We start from the raw sequence: 22,264 nt of genomic DNA, 5'->3' as shown, positions 1-22,264 counted from the left end.
GACAAATACTAAGCAAATACTTTCCAACTTAACTGTATTCTCAACCTTAGGTAGAAATTTGCAAGTACTGCAGGCAAATTTGTTTTCATTAGCAAAGTGAAAAACTAAAATGCTCATATTATGTAAAATATTTTTGAATGGAAGCTTGAAAATCTCACCAATGGTAATAATTTAAGTATATAATCTGGGTGTTTATTTTAAACTTTAAAGTTTTTCAATACCGTAAAATGCATTTGTGTGAGACATTTTAGATTCAGAGTAAATTTTTAAAACGCTCTACATACATTATTGTCCCCTAATTAATTTTATTTATATCATCATTTGTAAAGTATATTCACACATCACAATACTACATATTAAAATATGTATACACAATTATACAGCAGATACTACATCTTGACAAAAAAAAAAAAGAGAACTAAATCTAAGACAAAAAATGAAACAGACACAGTAAATTCAATGGAGTTGGCCCGATAGGACATTAATTTAACACTAGGCTTCCTGACTTAAAGAACACTGATACAACAATACCAGGTCTATCCGTGTTGTCACATAACAAATAAATGCCCTCCGGGGCTTCTGTAACCTTTGCTTGATTGAATGACTGTCCCTGAGAGGTTCAGTGGAGCATCTCCGACTTCATAGCGGTTTCCATCATTCTAATATTTATAAATAGCAATAAGCAGCAGGCCACACACAAAAACAACCTGAGAATAACAACTGTTTTCAAAATACCCAGCAGCCTATTTGTAAATTCTCATTAAGTTAACCCCATTTTAGCTTGTCGTGATCATGGTGTTTTCCAGTTTCCTACAGTGTATGTAAATGGACAAATACTTTAAAATTATCCATAGCTGTTATTCACAAAAGACTGTTTATATGTCTAGTCTCATATTAGAGCACGGTTCATCTTATGAAATGTATGGTGAAAATAATATGTGTTTATTATTCTACAATCATTTGCAATTTTCCCTAGCTTTGATCTTTTAAAAAAATAAGTTGGAGTCACATCTAATATACTCCATGTTATTTTGATTTCATGTTACTTGTGTTGGATGCATAAACTGTTTATGCCCCAAATTCTTCCCTTTCAAAAGATCTTGATCCATCCCTAAATTCGGTAATATATGGCAGCCATAAAATATTTAGGTAAGTTTTGGTTGTGTAGGAGTAACTTTGATAAACAAAAATACCCAAATGAGTAAATATTTTGAATTCTTTAAACTTATTCCATAAATCAGTTAGATGATACATTTAAAAATTATTTTCAATTCCTCACTATCAAAACAGTTACTTGTCCGCCCTCTGCTGGCTTTATGAGAGTAGTTCAACTTTACAAAGTATGTATTTGTAGAGTAGTTTAGCATGGAAAAATTAGAAACACTTGCAAACACTTTAAACATCACACAATTACTTAAGCTATAATTAAAATCCAAGTAAAATTAGCCACTCATATATTTTTCAGTTTTAAAGCACAGCTTAGAGTCATGAGATCTGGAAACTGAAAGGGTATCCATATAAAATCAAATGAATTTGAAGTGTTTAAGAAGGCAGAGGGGAAGAATAAAAGATCCCAAAGAACAGAGCATCCTTTAGTAATTACAAATAATAAGAACTGAACAAAAGAGTTGAGCATTTGTTAATAATTTATCATGAGATAATTGTGCATATTTGTAGACAAAACCAGAGACCTCACCTACACACCCTATTCAAAACTAAATTTTAGATGTAAGTTTAAAACTTTAAATATAAAAATCTAAATCAATATAAAGACTAGTAACTCTTTGAAGAATTGTGTATCTTTAAATAGGGACTGTCAAACATGAGAAACTGAGAAAGTCACAGAAGAGATGACAGTCACATTTAATGACAAATATGTTCTTTTTCTAAAGAGGAACACTCAGTAAAGGCAGAGGCAATGATCGGAGTCAAAAACTGCAAGAGGTATAATTCATAAAGGCACAAAATCTCTAGTATGCATTGAGCATCTATAAATTGGTGAGAAAATAAAAATAACTTGTAGCAGGAATCTTAAAAGTTCTTATTAATGAAATCAAACCTGAGGCCAGTTATTGGGGTGAAGGTTGGAAGATCAGAGAAGCAGAACAAGCCACAGTTACCTCACCTTGCCAGTTCCTCAGCTGATCCTGTTTCCTCAGACCGGATGCCTCTGAGTCTTCATCCAGAATCTCAGCTGAACTGCGGCTCGAAAGCCTGAAAGCTTAACCAGCCAAATGCTTCTAGTTTCTGGTCTTTACGCCTTATATATCTTCCTTTCTACCATCACTCCTTGGGATTAAAGGCTCACTTTCTGGGATTAAAGGTTTGTGTCACATGCCTGGCTGTTTCCAATGTGGCCTTGAACTCACAGAGATCCAGAGGGATTTCTGCCTCTGGAATGCTAGGATTAAAGGTGTGAGTGCCACCATTTTCTAGCCTCTGTATCTAGTGGCTGTTCTGTCTCTGACCCCAGATAAGTTTATTAGGGTACACAATATTTTGGGGAACACAATACCACCACAATAACTCAATGGAAAAAAATAAAGATTTATTTTAAAGAAAATCTTAAAAGATTTCTAAGCTTAGCATGGTTATGTCCATCAGTAGTAACACCAGCACTCAGGAGGCTGAGGTAGAAGCATCACAAGTCCAAAGCTAGCCTGAACTATTCAGGCTGGCCTTCCTCAAGAGAAATCAGGAATATGGCAGGGGAAGAGAAGAGGCAGAAAGAAAATTCTGAAGTGTCAGTAGGCATGTAAAAGTTTTCTCAGCTTCATTAGTAGTCAAGAAAAAATGAAAATAAAATGTAATGTGTAGTAAAGGCTATAAATTACTGACTGATAGGCCAGTTAGCTCAAGCCTGTGCTGACCAAAAATTGAAACCATAACAACAACGTGCAAGCTGCTGCAAGAGTTATATTTTGGCAATAACTATAAATCAAATACACACACACACAACTTTTGGTGAAGTCATTCTACTTAGAATTTATCCAACAAAAATTTCAAAGTGTCAATACCCAAGAATATGCATCTAGCAACATATGATGTGGTATGTTTGGAGTTAACAAAAATTAGAGAAATTCAAATATCAAAGAAAAAATATGTAATTGAATTTTGATAGAGTCATCCTTTTAGGCAATTATTTAGAAGAAAGCTCTAATTAGATACATGCACATAGATTATAAAGAAGTATATTTTGATCATGATGAATCATTCAGATGATTCATATAAATCGCTAAGGAAGGTATAAGTAATGTGCCATTCATCTATGATTTCTGGTGTGTGTGTGTGTGTGTGTGTGTGTGTGTGTGTGTGTGTAAGAAAAGTGGCAGGAAATGACTAGGACCTCTATATCAACTAACAAGGAGGTATGAATGGGTAGTGTAGAAGTAGTTTTCAACTATATTATTTATAAATCTTTCATTCTTTGCCACATTTTAATTTTTTCCAGTTACAAAGTACTAATATGTGAATATCATAATAGCTTAATAAAGGAAATGAAGCATGCTGAGTCGATAGGAAATACTCATATATTACATCTATCTTAGTTAGGATTTCTATTGTTGCAACAAAACACCATGACCAAAAAGCAAGTTGGGGAGGAAAGGGTTTATCTGGCTCACATTTTCACATTGCTGTTCATCACCAAAGGAAGTCAGGACAGGAACTCAAACAGGGCAGGAACCTAAACCTAGAGGCAGGAGCTGATGCAGAGGCCATGGAGGTATGCTGCTTACTGACTTGCTTTCCATGACTTGCTCAGCCCACTTTCTTAGAGAACCCAGAACCACCAGCCCAAGGATGGCACCACATACCATGGGCTGGGCCTTCCCCCATTGTTCACTAATTAGGAAAATGCCTTACAGCTGGATCTCATGGAGGCCTTTCCTCAATGGAGGCTCCTTTCTCTCTGATGACTAGCTTATATCAAGTTGACATACAAAACCAGCCAATACAACATCTTTGAAGATGTATGGTACATTTGTTTGGACTGTTTCTTAATTCCTCTTCTTACCTCCAAGGGAAATAAAATTAATCACCCAGCAACATGAATCCCTAAACTCTAGGTAGGGAAGCATGACAACAGAACTCCTGCGCACACCCCTTTGTGAGAGAACTCCCTAGTGGCTTTTGGATTCTGCCTTCCAGCCTAGCACCTGCTTAGAGCTGTAGGCTTACAAATGGACCAGAATAAGCACTCTCTCTCTCCTTCCACGGCTCTTGATGTGAATCCTTATGATTGGTTGTGATCACTGGTGTGGGCAATACTGATAGATTCCCAAAATAGCTTCAAAATTTATTCCAGAAAAAAAACAGTGCTGTCTTGCTAGGTTTTGTTTGTTTCTTTTTCTTTTTCTTTTTCCTTTTCCTTCAGCTTTGGCTCCACACTAGACTCAACTAGGGAACAAAGAAAACACCTTGCTTTGGCTGTATGTACTGTTCTCTCTTGAAACTAGAGGTAGGTTCTTCTATGCTACTGTTTTGAGACAGCTCTCCAGGTGATTCCGAAGCACCGTGAGAACTGAGAACCATTAACATGCCTTAAACCTGTGCTGGGCAAAGTGCCTGGAATCTACTTGGTGCCTCAGCCAGGTAACCTGAGGAGGAAGACCATAATAATACAGGGAGGAAAAAGAGGGTTTCATGCTGACTCTGTGTGCTCATGGCTGAATCCCCCCCCCCATTTCACACTATTTTAAAATGATGTTATTGAGTTACATCACCAATATCAGAACCGATGTCTTCCAGATTCTGAAGTATACTGAAAACCAGTGGCTCTCCAGGATACCCCTAGGACTTCAACACCAGGTTAGGAAGGCTGAGACAGCTAGCCTTGTGGACTGAACAAGTACTGGATTTTTGTCCTCTCTAGTGTGAGACAACCATTGTTGAACTACCCAGATCATATTCTGTAGCCATCCTAATAAATCCCTTTATGTACAAATATACGTACATTCTATCAGTTCTGATCCTTTTAGAGAGCCCTGTCAAGGTTCAGAATAATTCATTCACTACCATAACCATTTGCAATCCATCCCAGCCCCTAAGTGAAAGGACTCTGGCCAGCTCAACCACAGAAAGCATGGCTCTGGCAGGCTTTGCCTTTCTCCCCCATTCCCTTTGCCTTGCTTAAAACCATTAGAATACATTCCCAAAGCTAGCCAGACCTCCCCATTTTCTCTTCTTAAAACTTACACCTGCAAGGTCATTTGCTGCTGTTTTTCTGCCTGAAAACAACCACTTGACTTTTTCTTCCCTTCTTAATAAAGGATAACTGTGAAAACAGGTTTTTGGGGTGTGGTTTATGACTAATCTGAGGTACAGGAGGGAGCACCCCACTGTGCGGGGTTCTCCTTCACCAAGCCAGTCTGAAATAGCTACTGATCTTCTTACTATCTGTAGTTTTCATTTTCCTAGACCATGGACCCTCTCTTGCTTCATGATTCCTCCACTTAGCGCAACATATTCCAGCACTATCAATTCTGTTGCATATAACTGTGGTTTCTTATTTCTTGTGGCTAAGCAGTATTCCACAGTTTGTTTAGTCTCTATTAAAAAAAACATTTGAACTTTTTTTGGCAATTGGGGGATGTTATTAACATCAATTCTATAAGAATGCACATGCAAATCTATGGGTGGATATTTATTTCATTACTTCATAAATTAGAAGTAAATTCACGTAATTGTATCAAAAGTATGACCTAAACTTTCTCAGAAGCTGTCAAAATTTTCCAAAGCAGCTATAACATTTTCCATTCTCATTGGTGGTGTGGGTGGGTGCTAGGAGTCAATTCTAATGTGTCTTTATAGTTCCGACACTTTTTGCAAGCAATAGAATCAACTGCTCTTTTGTTTCAGACTTTTGTTGTTGTTTATGTGCAATAAACAGCTTTGGAAAAAAGCAAGTTTTTTTACTGTATAGCATAGTGACATCTCTCTCTGTCTCTCTCTGTCTCTCTATCTCTGAGGTAAGGGCAGGCATATTTACTTAGAGTCCATTAGGATTCAGATTCAGGATGGAAATGTAGCTAAGTGGTAGAGATCATGCCTGGCATGAGGAAGAAGGACCTGGGTTCAATGCCACTGCACCAGAATACAAAATTCTAGGACTCTCCAGCCTGGAAGATCTGCTTCATGCACAGCACCAGTGGACCCTTGGTGCAGCCATCACCCCTGGGAATCAGAGGTCAGAGAAGTGGTGCAAAAAGGAAAATGTTAATACTCTGACCACTGCCAACATTAGAAGGAATACCCTTTGTGTCACATTAAATCACATGTCTTCTATCAACATCCGTAAGAGTAAAAATGTGAAATTGCCATCAACAAGTAAAATACAGACTTTTTTACGGTCCTTAACAGATGATTCTAATTTCTTCACACCTTTGGCAACCGTTATTGATAGGGTACAGTTTGGATTTTCATCATTCTAGGAAGTGTGAGCATTAATTTGTATTTTCATAATGATGAGTGATAATGAACAACTCCTTGTTACCAATCTGGGGGCCTTTGCGTCTACCCAGAAAGCATTCCTGGGTAGGCAAGGAGAAGCTCCCCAAGTTCTGGCTAGAAGCTAGATTTACAGACCAGAGGTTTACCATTCCAGATCTGGAGAGCTGGGAATCTATCACACCGGACTGTAGAAGGCAGAGTTATAGCTGTAGACTCTCAAGTTGGAGACTTACTGCTCTGTACTTTAAACATAGCAGCCACATCCTTGTCTTCTTTTAAAACCTTGGCTGCAGACAGTAGCAGCAGTAGCAACCACCGTGTGTGGCTGCTAACGTTGCTATTCTCAAAAACTGACCTCAAGAGCTTACAGTTTCCTGTTCAAAGTCATGGGGCATAAGGGAAGAGCCTGTCAAAGGATCCACTCTGTGGAGACCTGCACAGCTTTAGGATTTACCTGACTGGGGCAATGGGGAGTGAAGAAATAACCAATAGACATACAGAAAAGCTGGAATTGGGCGGGCTATTGACTCTGATGGAGACTCACCTAGTTAGCCAGGAAAATCAGTGTGCTTATATATAAGACCTAATCTCATTAAGGAGTGTCTGTAGCTGAGCAGTCTCAGGCTGCTTTCACCCTGAATAAGGAATACACTTGTCAACCTCCACACTCAGTCCAGGGAAAGGCTTTACCATTCCTCTGAGCCTGACTTGATGGAGGGTCTTTTGAGCTCAGGACAAGACTGGCAGCATCGCAAGATAAGATAGAAGAATAGGAATGGAAAGTCCCTACCCAATACAGCATCAGGGTTTTGTGCTGAAAGTCAACTTTTAGTATACTACAGATTATTAATTTTAAAAAAGGCAGCAAGAGATAAAGTTGGAGTAACAGACAAAAAGTCGTGAAGGAGCTCTTGTGTTGTAATAACAGGTTAATTTCCCTTTGCTGTACAGAAAAAAAAGATGAAACAGGGATGTCATAGCCACTTATGTCTCTGTTAGTCTTGTTTTTGCAATGGATGCTCAGCTTGAGAAGATGCATTAATACAATATAAGCCAAGAGTTGTGAATTCTAATATGTAGCAAACCAGTGAGAGTACCACAAAGAAAATTAGGAGAAAGTGGCTATAAACATCCAACTGCAATTTAAGCAGTCTCATGCTGTGACTTGAGAGAATGCAAATTTTATATTTCCATCTCATTTTAGAAACCAAAAGTGTGTTATGTTAAATCTCAAATTATATTGTGACCAAGGAATTATACACTTCAACCCAATTTGGGGACTGCATATATTGTTGGATTCTTTTTAAATATTTAATTTGTCTATTTAAAAATTATTAGTTAGGATTTTTACACATTTTAATCATCATCCCTCTCCCAACTCTTACAGCCCCTCTGCCCTTCTCTACACACCCAAATTTGTGTCCTTGTTTTTTTTTAACCTGTCAAAAACAATTTGTGCTGCCCCAATGTTCTTTTGATAGATGGTCTTCTACTGATGTGTGGTTGACTTACCCAGTGTTACATTCTAAGAGAGAACTCTCCTTCCAGCAGCTAAAAACAGCCAATAGCTCCAAGGTTAGGATTGGGATTTCATGTGTATCTCCCATCTCGGTGCTGAGATTGGATCAGCTTAGTTTTCCCGGGTCTTGTGAATGCAGTCACAACTGCTGTAAATTCATATGTCCAGAAGACAGTGTTTCCTTCTAGTCATCCATCACCGCTGGCTCTTACGCTGTTTCTGTCCCCTCCACAGTGATCAACAATGACCACTGAGCCTTGGGAAGTTGGGGTGCCTTCTATATGTTCTAGCTAGTGCTCAGCATTATGAAACCTCTTATTCTCTGCACCTTAGCTAATGGTGGGTCCCTTTATTGATCATCATCTGCTGCAAACAGAAGCTTCTTTGATGAGCGCTGAAAGATGCATTGATGTATGGGTAAAACGATAAGTCACTGGGAGTCAGTTCAGTACTATGTCCATTTAACAGAGAATAGTAGTAGGTTCTCCTCCAGGGCCTATAACCTGACTGGACATTGATTATTGGGCCAAGAATGGTGTCAGGTATAGGTTTTATCTCGTGGAGTGAGACTTCACCAATCAGAAGATGGTTGATTACTCTTAGAAGGAATCTGAGGCCAACAAAGTACAGATGAAGCTGTTTTTTAGAAATGTGGAAGGAAACAAAGGAAGAGAAGCTATCACCTCTCAGGTACCTTCCAGAATTTCCTTGCAGCCTCCTTTTTCTTCTCCTTCCCTCTGTTCTTTCTTTTATTCTGTGCTGGGAACGGGACACAGGGATAGATGCTGGTAATCTTTGATTTAAAAAAATTATCAAAGGTTACATTAGGAAGAGTGTAGTGATGTAGTAAGATTTCATACCTACCCCCAAATCATTTTCGTACTTCATGGAAAGGGACAGAACTGGAGATCATCCCATTAAGCAAAATAATCCAGACACATAATTCAACTCACAACATCCATGCTCTCTTTCTTTCCTTCTTCCTTCCTTCCTTCCTCCTTTTCTTCCTTCCTTTCTTTCTTCCCTCTTTTCTTCCTTTCTTTCATGCCTTCACTATTTTTGATGTTTAGTTTCCCCCGCCCCCCACAGGACACAAATTGTCAGTAAACCATGCAAATTCATCCAAGACACATCTGTCATATAATAGCTAATGTATGCTATGTCCTTGTAAACAAAATGGTTAAAACAAACAATAACATTTCACAAGGTACAATAAGATGTGTAATGCTATAACAATAACGGATAACATATCAAACACAGTTACTCTTCTAGGAACCTTGTGCAATCCATTTTCTCATTTAAGTTGCTCTGGGATGTTCATGTTTTCCCAGATCTAGAGTCTCCATCTAAAAAATTTGAAAGGCCCTCTTGCTTTCATTATTTCCCTCATGACCAGAAATCTAACCTGAACTGATTAACACTCCCATCTCTCTCCAACTACTGTAATAACTGATTATAAAACAAGAAGAATTTACAGTCCTTTCCTAAAATCCCAAATGTTCTGGATTCCGAACACCCCACACTTACCCAAAAGATTTAGAAGTAAGTTATGAACCATTTTCTTCTTCATGTCATCAGCAAACAGATGGGGCAGAGATAAAGTAGAAAATTATACAAAATCACACAGCTTGTAAGCAGTTGAAATGTGAACCATTTTCATTAACTCCAGTAAACATTTACTGGAGCTCTAAATGCTTCTCCCATCCTTTGTCCTTTTCCGTGACTCTAATATCTTGAGTGTGGGATGATAGATACACTCATTGACTGTCATTAAACATGTAAAACTGGAGAAAGTTAACCGTTCCTAACGTTGCCAGGTAAGAAATAAGCCCATCTTCCAGAAAAGAGATCATACGGGTTACCCAGATGGCTCAATGCAGAAATACGAACTTATTCAAGTGTGCATCTTGTTTGTTCTATTAGGGTGCCAAATGCTGCGCCAGCATGGACAGTCCAAAAACCTGCTGTGAATGACTATATAATAATCAGCCTGAGATACGGAATTACGGTGCAAGCAAAGCTTTGCAAGGGCTTAAATATATCTGTCTTGATTGTAATTTCACAGATGCAATTTCTAGAGATATCATCCAGCAGTTTGGGAGGCATGGCTGTTAGGAAACTGAGTTTCTGTTTCTAACTCAGAAATGTTGTGTGACCTTGAGTCAGTAACTAAGGATTTTTCCATCATGTATTTTCACTCTTAAAAATATAAATCATATTTAAAATTCTGTTTTCGTGAATCACAAATGGAGTAAATGGACATGAGTGCAGTTAATTGGGCCATTTGAAGGAAGGCCTACAAGCAGCATTGATTTTTTTTTTCAGTGTTTCATCCTGAAAATGGTATGTCCTAGTTTCTCGGGAGCGAGTATTTGTCATCTGCAGTATGCCCCCAAGATAGAACACTTAAATTCCTTTTCAGAGACCTTAATAGCTGTTAAAGTGGTAAGTGAGTAATTCCATAATCACACACCCAAATCGGATGCCATAAGTAGTCAAACTGTAAATCTGCAAGATAATAATCACTCAAGTGCTTATATCCCCATCACACTCCATATAAATCATCAATGATGCCTCAGAACTTCAGTAATTGTTGGGACAGCAAAATACTGCAAACAGATAAATAATTTCAATCAAGAACAATGATCAAATGTCACCTCTTATACTGGATTAATGGTTTTTGATTCATAGAACAGACTATATTCCATGCTGCTAAAAGTTCTGTGTGCACAGAAGGATTTTTGCATGTGACTCATGTGGATGCTCCACTTATTTAGCCACTAATGTAAAATCATTCTTACGAAAGCAAAGAATTTAGATAAGTCTTTTTAGTTATGGGAATAATATATTCCCTGTAAAGAATATACTAATGTCAATCATAATTATTTGTATCACACAATATTTTTAAATTTTTAAAAGAGTCAAGATATTGATTTCTAAATTTATTGTTATATTATGCTATTAATAAAGCATGAAAAAAATTTCCTATAACATAGTTTAGGGGTAAAATTTAATAGATTCACAGTAGTTTATCCTTTTCTACTTCAAACAGCTTTTGTAAATGTTTGTAACTTAAGATGCCACATTAAACTGGGTGGTGGTGGCACACGCCTTTAATCCCAGCACTGGGAGGCAGAGGCAGGCAGATCTCTGTGATTTCGAGGCCAGCTTGAGCTACAGAGTGAGTTCCAAGACAGGCTACACAGAGAAACCCTGTCTCAAAAAACCAAAAAAAAAAAAAAAAAAAGATGCCACATTAACACAGACACTAAATTGTAAACTTGTAAACTGATCTGCACTAAAGAAATTCAAACCACATTTGTCAACACACAGGTATAAAACATAAGACACATTAAATGCTAATGTTTTAAAAATGAAATGATATTTCAGTCTGCAAATTGAGAGCATGAAAATGAACCCTCAAAACCTAGCCACAGTAGTAATTAATTTGCACAGAATGCCACAGTAGTAATTAATTTGCACAGAATTTCTGAGCTGTTTTTCTAAGAGCGCTAAGAGGGAATGGATCGCATCAAAGACATACACTTGACTTTCCTTCACTGCTTCGAAGCCTACTTAGATGTAAACATCTAAGAAACTCCAGATTTTTAACTGAAGCAGGTCTTCTATTAGTTTCTCTACATCTGATATTGTAATCGTAAACATACTATGTTTCTATAATAAAAGCATCAATACTGGAGGCTCACATGAAAAGAAGTCAGGGGAGAAGTAGCGCAGTGGATCTTGTGTCACTGTGAGATTATGAAGCATCTGCTTCCCACTAGGCAAGCACGACCTGCCCTGTTATTCACTAGCTCTATCTAGATTTATGGGTTACATAACGTAAAGCCGGCTGAAATACTTATGTGGTTCCCATTTTAGGGTCAGAACATCTATATTCCTTGGTTTGCTGATTAAAGTTCTGCAACTTTAATCATGACTTTAGGTGAACTGCTTTGAAGGTGATGCACCCAAGAGGGCAAAACTTTACTAGTTTCTCCCTGCAACTTTTCTTTTACCCTAACAGAGCAGGTTCATCCTTAGGAATCTCATCAACTCTAGCACCATTTAAATGTTCAGCCATAAAACTAGATACCAGTTTTCTTATTATCTAATTACATCATGATTGTAAACACAATCATGATTAGAAGTTTTTCTTTAACAAAATTATCCTCTGGCCAAAGGTGATATCTTTTGATACATGGACTATTATTTTGCCTTTATATTGGGTCCTATCCAGTCTTCAAGGTTGATATAAAGTAGGCTTAAAACAATTTTAACAACAAAACCTAGGACAAATTGTTCATTAGGTGACTTCAGGAAGTTCTAGTTCTACAAACCCAGTACAGAAAGAAGAAAGTATTACAAAAATCAATCCTTAAGAAACTTGCACTACAGACCTCTTGTGTGATTTATATCATTTTACTATTACTGTCCCTGTTGGTGTCTGAGAGCCATGCTGCCAGTGGGGCCAGGCTAAGTGGCCTGTGCTGCCACCTGGGGCCATAGTGACAGGCAAGGGCCATGTCTGAGTCCGTGGCCTTACTGAAGCCAGGGTCTGTGATGATCTCAATGACTTCAGTTTCCACTGAAGGCTGTGCAGATGCCCGGGGTCTGGGTTGCCACCTGAGGCCAGCTTGGTGTCTGAGGGTCAGGCTGCAGCCAGGACCATACAGACCTACTCTGCCACCCAGGGCCATGATGATGTCAGGTCGTGAGCTGCAGCCAAGGGTGATGTCTGGGTCCATGGTCCTTGTTATGGAATATTTGTTTACACTGTAAAGATGTGTCTCTGCCTAAGGTGCCTTCTGATTGGCTTAATAAAGAGCTAAATGTCCAATAACTAGGCAGGAGGTATAGGCGGGACTTCTAGGCAGAGAGAGAACTCTGGGATGAAGAACGGTGGATATCGCTTGGAGACTAGGAGCAAGTCAGATACGCAGTACTAAGAAGAGGTAACTGAGCCACATGACAGAACAGAGATTAGAAAAATGTGAGTTGATTAAGTTGTAAGAGCTAGTTGGGGAAAAGCCTAAGCTAAGGTCACACTTTCATAACTAATAGTAAGTCTCTGGGTCATTATTTTCGAGTTGGTGGTTCAAAGATAGTCCAACAAGAAAGCTTGCTACAGGGCCCTACTGCAGCTAGGGACTGCACTGCTGTCTGTGACTCCAGTTACCAAAGAGGGTCATTTGGATACCTGGGGTCTGGTCAGCCACCTGAGACCATATTGGTTGGTTTCTGAGGGCTGTGCTGCCACAGGGGCCATGGTGATGATGAGGCCTGAGCTGCTGCCAAGTGTCATTTCTGGGTCAATGGTCTCACTGCAGCTGGGATCTGAGTTGATCTCCATGGCCCATGTTACCAGAGAGGACCATAAGAACTATGTCTGTTGAAATCCGAGGGCAATGCTGAGCCAGCACCATCCTTTACTGGCCCTGAGAGAGCAGGTCATGCCTTTTGCTGGCCACTGCAGCAGAAGAGCTGGCCCCACACTTGGGAGAGATGGCCCCACCCCTCATCACTGGTGTGGGAGAGCTGGCCCCCATAGCCTGGACATAGAAGAGCTATCTCTTAAGGTTGGTCTCAGCAGCCAGATTGACCAAATCAGCTACCACTCAGACCCACATTCAGGGTTTGGAGTTGGCCCACCCCAATATCTACCCCATCTATGACCTGCTGCAGTACATGAAGGAACTGGCCCTGTGGAACCATAACTGTAGGATCTCCATACTTCAGGGTATCTGAGACAAGTCTCAGTAAGAGTCCAGCATTGATGATATACCAGAAGTCAGAGGCCTTGAACCTGACCAACAACTTATTACACAATCAACATTTGCAAGTAAAGTTAAGTAGACAAAAGGGTATACCACACAACACACCACAGCTCCCAATGCCACTAAGATGAATGAAGAGCTGTTGGAGAGGCAGGAAGGATTAAGAAGCAAGATGTTTTTTGTTTGTTTGCTTTGTTTTGTTATTAATATTTTTTTAATTTTCTTTTGTTGGGAGACACTCCAGGAGTGAGGGGCAGGTATGGAGGGACTGGTATATGAGCAGGATTGGGGCACATGATGTGAAATTCCCAAAGAATCCATTAAAGTAATTAAGCTAAAAAAGATAGAAATTTGCGCTAGAGACCCTTTGTGTAATTTCTATCATTTTAATATTATTGTTATTTCTCAAATGTTGCTGAAATGACACAATTGTAATGACTATTCTTGGTTAATACTTGTACCCATAAAATAAAAAAAATATTAAAAACTGTCCATATTCTGAACCAATGACCAGAGTAGCTTTTAGTCACATAAATTTGCTTTCTGCAGAGAACCAATGGAAAGTATCAAACCTGGAGAATTTGGTCATTGGAGAATGAGAGCCACCCTGATGATTGTGCGTAAGAGCTGTAAGTACAGCCAACTCACAGTATGGAGACAGTCTGTGAAGAGAAGAGGAAGTATGTGGGAGTCCAGCTCCCACCTTTCAAAGGGTCCTTGATAGGAGGAGAGAGGAATGAGGAAATATTAGATAGAAATATAGACGAAGATGGAGAGAAAGACAGAGACACAGGATAGCTTCAGGAGGGCCCTGGGTCAATACCCAGTCACCTTGAGGTTTATTCCAAAGGGCTTTTTATACAATGCCAAGGAGCAAGGCAAAATACCACCCCCTTTCAAGATCAAAGCACAACATACAGCCAAATATAGATCCTTCAAAACACCTGGTAACCACGTTCATGGCCAAATCATCCCATTATGCAGCCCTACTGGGTAAAGCAAGCTCAGACTCTCTGACCTTGAGTAAGGTCTCACTAGGGTGCCTCTGTGGGCCTCCACAGAAGTTCCCATAGCCATTCTCTCTCTCTCTCTCTCTCTCTCTCTCTCTCTCTCTCTCTCTCTCTTTCTCTCTCTCTCTTCCATTTTTTTCCATTACAAAGACACAGGCCAACTGGAACTATGCACTTTGAATATTCCAAGAAGTGAATATGGTCAGATTCCAGTATGCTGAGGGAAAATAATACTCTCATATTCAGACAACATCCCAAAGAATTCATTGTGCTGAATTTTATTAGCTGTATCAGGAACTGGGGATGTCATCAACATCATTGATTGGTTCATTGTTCTTGGGCAGGGTAGGTGCAGGTGGTATTTTATGTAGCCTCAGTTTAAGACCTCATGTGAGTGGAAATCTGCTGGGCTTGGTTCATAATTATATTGTATGGTGATATTTTATTTGTGCTGAAATGTGATTTTATTTGTATGTTAATAAATAAAGTTGCCTGGGGATCAGAGCTAAAAGCAAGCCATTTAGCAGAAGTCCGGCGGTGGTGGCCCATACCCTTAATCCGATCACATGGCAAAGAGAGTCTCTGTGTGGTCAAGGACACAGCCAAACAGTGACCCGAACTTTTAATCCCAGTACCAACCATAGAGACCTGGAGGTCTGTATAGATAGGCAGTGACAAGGAAATCATGTGGTTGGGTTTAGAGCAAATGAGAAGGTAGAACAGAAAGGCAATAAAAAGACAGGTCACACAGGAGAAGGTCTCTTTCTCAGGGGAAGGACGGCAGGGAGTGGTAAGCTAAAGGCTCTACACTAGTGCTCTGATCTCTTGGGCTTTTAACTCTGCATTTGGCTCTGTTTCTTATTTAATAAGACCATTTAGAATTTCATCTACAATATTTTATGATGACATGAGTTATATTGTATGATGACATGAGTTATATTGTATGATGACATGAGTTATATTGTATGATGATACATGAGTTATATGATGACATGAGTTATATAGTATGATGACATGAGAAGGAACAGAAATGGACTTCTAGCTATGCATGAGATACTTTGAAGTTTATATGTGTAGTGAATTGAATTGTGTGTCCCCCCCCAAACAGATATTTCATTTCTAACACTAGGGATTTTTAAATAAATTAAAATAAGGTAGTAGTGAACACACATGGTACATAGACATACATGTAGGCAAAATACTCACATAAAATAAATCAATCTGAAAGACTTTAAAGGAGATATTAGGATGGACAGTAATACAAAAATTGATGCCTTTAGGAAAGAGGAGATCTGAACTCAGAAATGTGCCAACAGGAAGAAAATCCTATGAAAATTAGAATTATGCTGCCATGAAGCAAGAAACTACCAGAACCTCACAGGACCCTTTGGAAATATTGATATTAGACTTCAGACTTTTGGACTCCACATCTGTGAAACAATATATTTTTCCTGTTCTAAGCCACCTAGTATATTAGAAAACTAATACAATATGTCTTCTAGAAGACCTTGGGATGAAGGTCATGACTAGTTTTAATTTTTTTTTCTTCAGATCTGACTCATGGCTCCTAGGCTTAAAACTGAGTACAGCAAGCACATTGGTCCCTGATGCCATTTAGGCAGGTCTGTTTGTACAAGGAAAGATTTATTCCCAGTGCTAGGGAATGGAAGTCTGAGAGTTCTCAATAGGGGACTGTGTGGCTACTAATGTTAATAGAAAAAATTAAACCAGGTAAAATGTTGCGTTCATGAAAACTTGGACGGTGTCATTTCTGGTGTCTCATTTACTCTTTCTTTTGCTCATGACTAGAGTGACATAAAATGTGAGGGGGTGTCTTAGGGTTTCTATTGCTGTGAAGAGACACCATGACCACAACTCTTTTTTTTTTTTTTTTTTTTTTTTAGATTTATTGATTATGTATACAGTGTTCTGTCTGCAGGCCAGAAGAGGGCACCAGATCTCATTACAGATGGTTGTGAGCCACCATGTGGTTGCTGGGAATTGAACTCAGAACTTCAGGAAGAGCAAGCAGCCAGTGCTCTTAACTGCTGAGCCATCTCTCCAGCCGATCACAACTCTTATAAGAAAAACATTTACTTTGGGTGGCTTGCTTACAGTTTCAGAGGTTCAGTCCATTGTCATCATGGTGGGGAGCATATGGTAGTTTGCAGGCAGATATGGTGCTGGCTACATCTTGATCAGAAGGCAACGGGAAATGAACGGAGACACTGGGTAGTATCCTGAGCATAGGAAGCCTCAAAGCCCGCCCCCACAGTGACACACTTCCTCCAACAAGGCCACCCTCCTAATAGTGCCACTCCCTATGAGATATGGGGACCAATTACATTAAAACTATCATGGGAGGGGTGTTTGCTAACTGGAAAGCTCTAACAGTTTCTCTTTAACCGTGTCCATAAAATGATTTTTCTTATCAGGAACATGGCATGTCATAGCATTATAACAACTGTGAGAGGATTAAAATGGAAAGTCATCCATGCAGTCACATGTTTTATCAATGGAAACTACTGTGTACATATAAAGTGCTGGGCAGCATTGTTATCAGTGGTCAAGGGCTAGCCTGGGTGTTTCCAGCTTTCTGACAACTTACAGAAGGACCTGAAACAAGTTGATATGGGTTTGCAAAGTGCAAAGATATTTTGTTCACAACACTATCAAGAGCAACAGCAGTTCACCTAAATGAAAATTCTCAAGGGCCCCAAAACTGGGCTTCCTTTTATGGGTCTTGTCTTAGTTAGGGTTACTCTTGCTGTGAGGAAACACCATGACCAAAGAAACTAGGTGAGGAAAGGTTTTATTCAGCTTATGCTTACATACCACTGTTCACCACTGAAGGAAGTCAGGACAGGAACTCAAACCTGCCAGGAACCTGGAGGCAGGAGCTGATGCAGAGGCCACGGAGGAATACTGCCTACTGGTTTTCTCCTCATGGCTTATTCAGCCGCCTTTCTTGTAGAACCCAGGACCATCAGCCCAGGGATGGCACCGCCCACAATGGGCTGGACCCTCCCCTGTCAGTCACTAACTAAGAAAATGCCCTACAGGCTTACCTGCAGCCTGATCTTATGGAGGCATTTTCTCAATTGAGGCTGCTCCTTTGATGACCGTGTAGGGTCAAAAAAGGAAAAAAATTTATTACAAGTAGTGGCTCTCAAATTTGATGGATTTAAGTTATGTACCACCACAATACACCCGAGTTTAATCATACACATGCTCAACTGTGCACAGGCTTAAGATGGTAAGAGGGATTATCCCTAAAAGTTCACATGGAGGACACAAGTCCATCTTATGTATGGCATTTGTACCCACACCAGTTCAGGCCAAATTGGCCTATTCGCCTTGGTTTTTAATGTGTTCCCTAACAGGTTTAGTGGTGGTTTGAATGAGAATGCTCCCCATAGGCTTATACATTTGCATGCTTATCCCCCAGCTGATGAGTTGTTAAGGAAAGATTAAGAGGTGGGGCCTTGTTGGAACAGATTCAGTCCTATGTTTCCATAAAGTTTAAATGGCAGTGGTAATCACCTTAAAAATAATAACACAAGGGCATTGACTTTGGATTTGGCTCTCCACATGTTCTTTTTAAATTTTCACTTTTAAATTACCTTACAAGTAACAGGTTTCCATGTGACTTCCTACTCCTCATCTCTAGCCCCACCACCCCCTCCATCTCTCTGTTCCTGCTTTCCATTTCCTCCGTCACCTCAAGTATTATTTCTATCTTCATGAACTTTGAGTTTTCAATAGCTTCTACTAACTATTGATCTTTTCTACTGGTAGTCAAAAAGTATGAAAGAGTCTTAAATCCTTTCAGTTTTCATAACATATCAAAATCACGAGCAATTCTTACAGCAGATCTATTCTTTCATCTCTTATCTTTTATTTCAATGCAGGTATGAGTCGGCTATTAATTCAGCCACCTGGGAGGATTGGACACAGCAGAATGGAGCTGTCTGGACAACTGTGTTTCCAATGAATACAACAAAAGAAGATGATGTTGTCTCCTTTAAGAGTAAAATTCATCCAGTTCGTACCTGTGAGATCTTATTTGGGAGTCCTAAACTTTTGAGTTATTGCTATAGTCATGTGTTTTCATTATAAAAAGGAAATCCAGTTTCAGGAGTGAAATGTGAGCAATGTTTAAGAAAGATATTTAACAAATAATACAACTCACTCTACATTATAGATAGGCTTTTGGTTTGCAATCCTGCTGCCTCAGCTACTTAACTAGCTGGGATTGAAGGCCCGGTTCAAAGTCCTGCTACAAATACCGTATTAACAGAAGCTTCAAACAGCTTAGCTGTAGCCACCGTTTGCAACCATGATATTTAAGACTTTTTTACTGAAAGAATATACTGTAAGAGGCGATAGAAAGCTTCTGCTGGGTTATTACGCATAATGTGCCTTCTTCCTTTTCTTAAACAAAAGAAAGAGACACTTGAGTTGGAAGTTTCTGTAGAGGAAAACAAAAAAGGAAAAGGCTTCTTCCAAATTTGGGTCTGTGGGGAGGCATAGGAAATGCCATCTTAGAAAGTTCCTGAGGTCAGTGACTGTTTTTTAAATGGGTGTTATTTATTTATTTTTTTGCTTTCAATTACCAGTCAGTATTTCTAATATTTCCACCATCTTTTAGAAGTGTAGTGTGTTCTTTGCAGGGCAGAAAACATCTACATGTTTACAGTGATCCAAATGATTTCTTCAGCTTTGGACAACATAAAGACTTTTTTTTATAGATTTTTTTTTTATATCCCTGTTCAGCTAATTTTGAAAAGAGGTATGTAGAGCTTCTTGTGTCTTAGTTAGATTAAGTAAGCATAGCAATGTATCAGCTACACATGATATGAGCCAGCTCCTCACCTAATGCTCAAATGAAAAAATATTCAAAAAAACAATTTAAATCCTTTTGTTCAAATCATTTGTAATTGAAAGAAACAGGGGGGGATTCCATAAAACTCACTCATGATATAACCATCCATGCATGCTACTAATTTTCACTTTAAAAAAATGCCAACTACTTTTGTGTACATATTTACTGAAGAAAAAAATCATTATCTAGTTCTTCACGAAACTGACAGAACACCTCGCCATTGGGAGCTACCACACTGTAGGAATCAGTTTCATTGCTTACTCCGAGTTCTTAAATATGAGTATCCTTCTTTGATAGGCTACTTACCTGAACATTTAAAAGTATTGCAAACTCTGAGATATGGCCATCATTATTCTCATAAATATTTACTACTGGGTTTTACTCAGGCTTAAGTGGATATAGGAATGGTGTCAGTGTGATTTTGCAGGGCTTATGTAATCAAATACATGTATTCTAGTTATATCAGTAGAATTTGGAAGCCCCATAATAGAATGAACCTGATGTAACAGTCCATCAAGAGAGTGCAGTCTATGCAAGAGAAGCATTGTAGTTCAGGTTCTAATGTGCTAACATCTGATAAGCACTTACTTTGATAATGCTATTACAAAGTAAGTCACAGTAAGTTAGCTGGAGTTGACATTTTGAAACTGGCAAATTTTCAGGACTTTTTGGGTTTATAAGTTGTCAACGTTTATTTAAGGAACACACCACAGTTGTTATATTGGTCCTGTAAGAGACATGTAGGAATAAAGTAGAGATAGTTGAGGTACAACAGATACCAAATACATCCACTAAGAATGAGAGGGTTTGCTCTGAAAGCAGAGTAGCATTCAGGATACGGCCGGGACACAACCGAATTTCTTGGAAAGGCATTATTGTTCTTCTAATTTGACTTTATAGGCTCCTTTGCCATCTTAGCAGGAAGACATTCTTACAGTGTCTAATTATTTCACAGATATCGAAGCTCCCAAAACATTAAATAGTCTTCTAATATGCGATTCAACCATTTTACACCTTCCTATTCACCAATGGAAAATTAAAGCACCGACTCATACAAGACTAGATACAAATGTTTAAAAAGAAGCTTTCTTGTTGTGGCCAAAGACTGAGAGTATCGCACATGACAGTTGACAAATGAATGAATGGATAAAGGATATCCATCCAATAAAATATTCCTGTTTCAGTAGAAACAAACTATTTACAAATGCTGCACTAACACATATGAATTGCCGAGTAATTATGATGACTATAAAAACTACAAAAATAGAGCACTGTTTAGGACCCTCATTATAATTATAATTATAATTATTATTATTATTATTATTATTTTAATGCAGACTGTTTTGTAAGCAAAAAAGCTAATCAGATGCTGCTTTGAATCAGTGCAGGGGCTACCAGGAGGACCCATTACAGAGGGCCAGGAAGACATTTTTGAAGGGGATGCTAATTACTGGGGACTGCAGCGAGGCTTCATGTCATATGCATATCAAACTCACCAAGTTTTACATTTACATATTTAATAACGCGCCTCAGTGAGACTGGCAGCCCTATGCGTGACTCAATGTTGTTCTTAACAGAAGTTATGGAAATGTAACAAAAGTCCCACAAAAAATGAAAGGAAAATATTTATGCTTTTCATTTCGTCACGGTTTCTTTAATCAGGCTCCCGGAATTAAGTGAGGTCTTCCTATGAAACCATCATGTGGGTTGAAGTTCAAAGACAAGAAAAAAAAATTCTAACCTTAGATTCACACCTTCTTACTGTTAAAAATTTTAAAAAATCAAAAAATGTGACATTCTCCCCAGTTTCTCGCTCACATTATACACAGCGAACAGTGTGCCTAATCCTGGGGCGGAGCTTTCAGCAGGTGTAGCCTGGTTGTCTGTTTTAAGAATGAACATGAGTCACGGAGCTCTTCCAAAGTTAAATTAATTCAACATTAAGTCTAGAGTGCTTCTCCATTTTTCAAAATGCCCGACAAATTAATAAAACACCAAAGACAATCACACTTGTCTCCTACTCACATTTAAAAGGCAGCTATTCTGCACATAACTTAACTCCTACAACCCCATAGTTGCTGTTGCTAAATATAATACATACCAGAACCTCTGAGGTAGAAAGTCATGGATGTAGACAGGCAAGATATCTGATGAAGGCTCTAGGCTCTTCACCAGCATGCTGTTCACTGGAAGGCATCTGTCAACAAGGAGTTCAATTTATCTTTGTGCATTCAGCATGGCAGACCACTTCTATTCTCTTCTCCAGTGTGTATTTGAGATACTGGTACAACCTTGGAAAGCAAAGCATTTGCGTTGGTACAGCGCCAACGGCTGGGTTTTGATCTTTCCTACTTACAGTGGTCAAATTCTTGCAATGTCCACACAATTCAATGACTGGTACGAACAGGTTAAACCTGGAACCTAGAAGAGCTCTGCACTGCATGTAGGCATTTGTCTTGGAAGTTATAAAAGCAGCAAACACTGATTAATCAATAGTATCCAGCAGATCCAATTATCATCTTTTTCTATCATTAAATCCTTGTTGTAAATAAGATTGTTGTCTAGTTTTGGAAGCCTCTGATGAACCCCTGCTGCTCACACATGCATATCTAATGTAGGTCAA

The 22,264-nt window shown here is 38.9% G+C and overlaps 1 long non-coding RNA gene across 1 annotated transcript; it reads right to left on the bottom strand.

The window, feature by feature from the left end:
- Window positions 1-281: 281 nt before the first annotated feature.
- LOC128119747 (uncharacterized) lies at window positions 282-16,646 on the bottom strand. The gene is made up of 2 exons (XR_008221662.1): window positions 9,497-16,646; window positions 282-8,762 (listed from the first exon to the last, which is right to left on the bottom strand). It is a non-coding gene; the product is annotated as an uncharacterized LOC128119747 (long non-coding RNA).
- Window positions 16,647-22,264: the final 5,618 nt, after the last annotated feature.

Source organism: Peromyscus californicus, unplaced genomic scaffold, assembly GCF_007827085.1.
Source record: "Peromyscus californicus insignis strain IS unplaced genomic scaffold, ASM782708v3 Scaffold_24__1_contigs__length_46423439, whole genome shotgun sequence".
NCBI lineage: Eukaryota > Metazoa > Chordata > Mammalia > Rodentia > Cricetidae > Peromyscus > Peromyscus californicus.
Note: the sequence above shows the minus strand (reverse complement) of the source record. Positions and strands in the feature narration are given on the sequence as shown.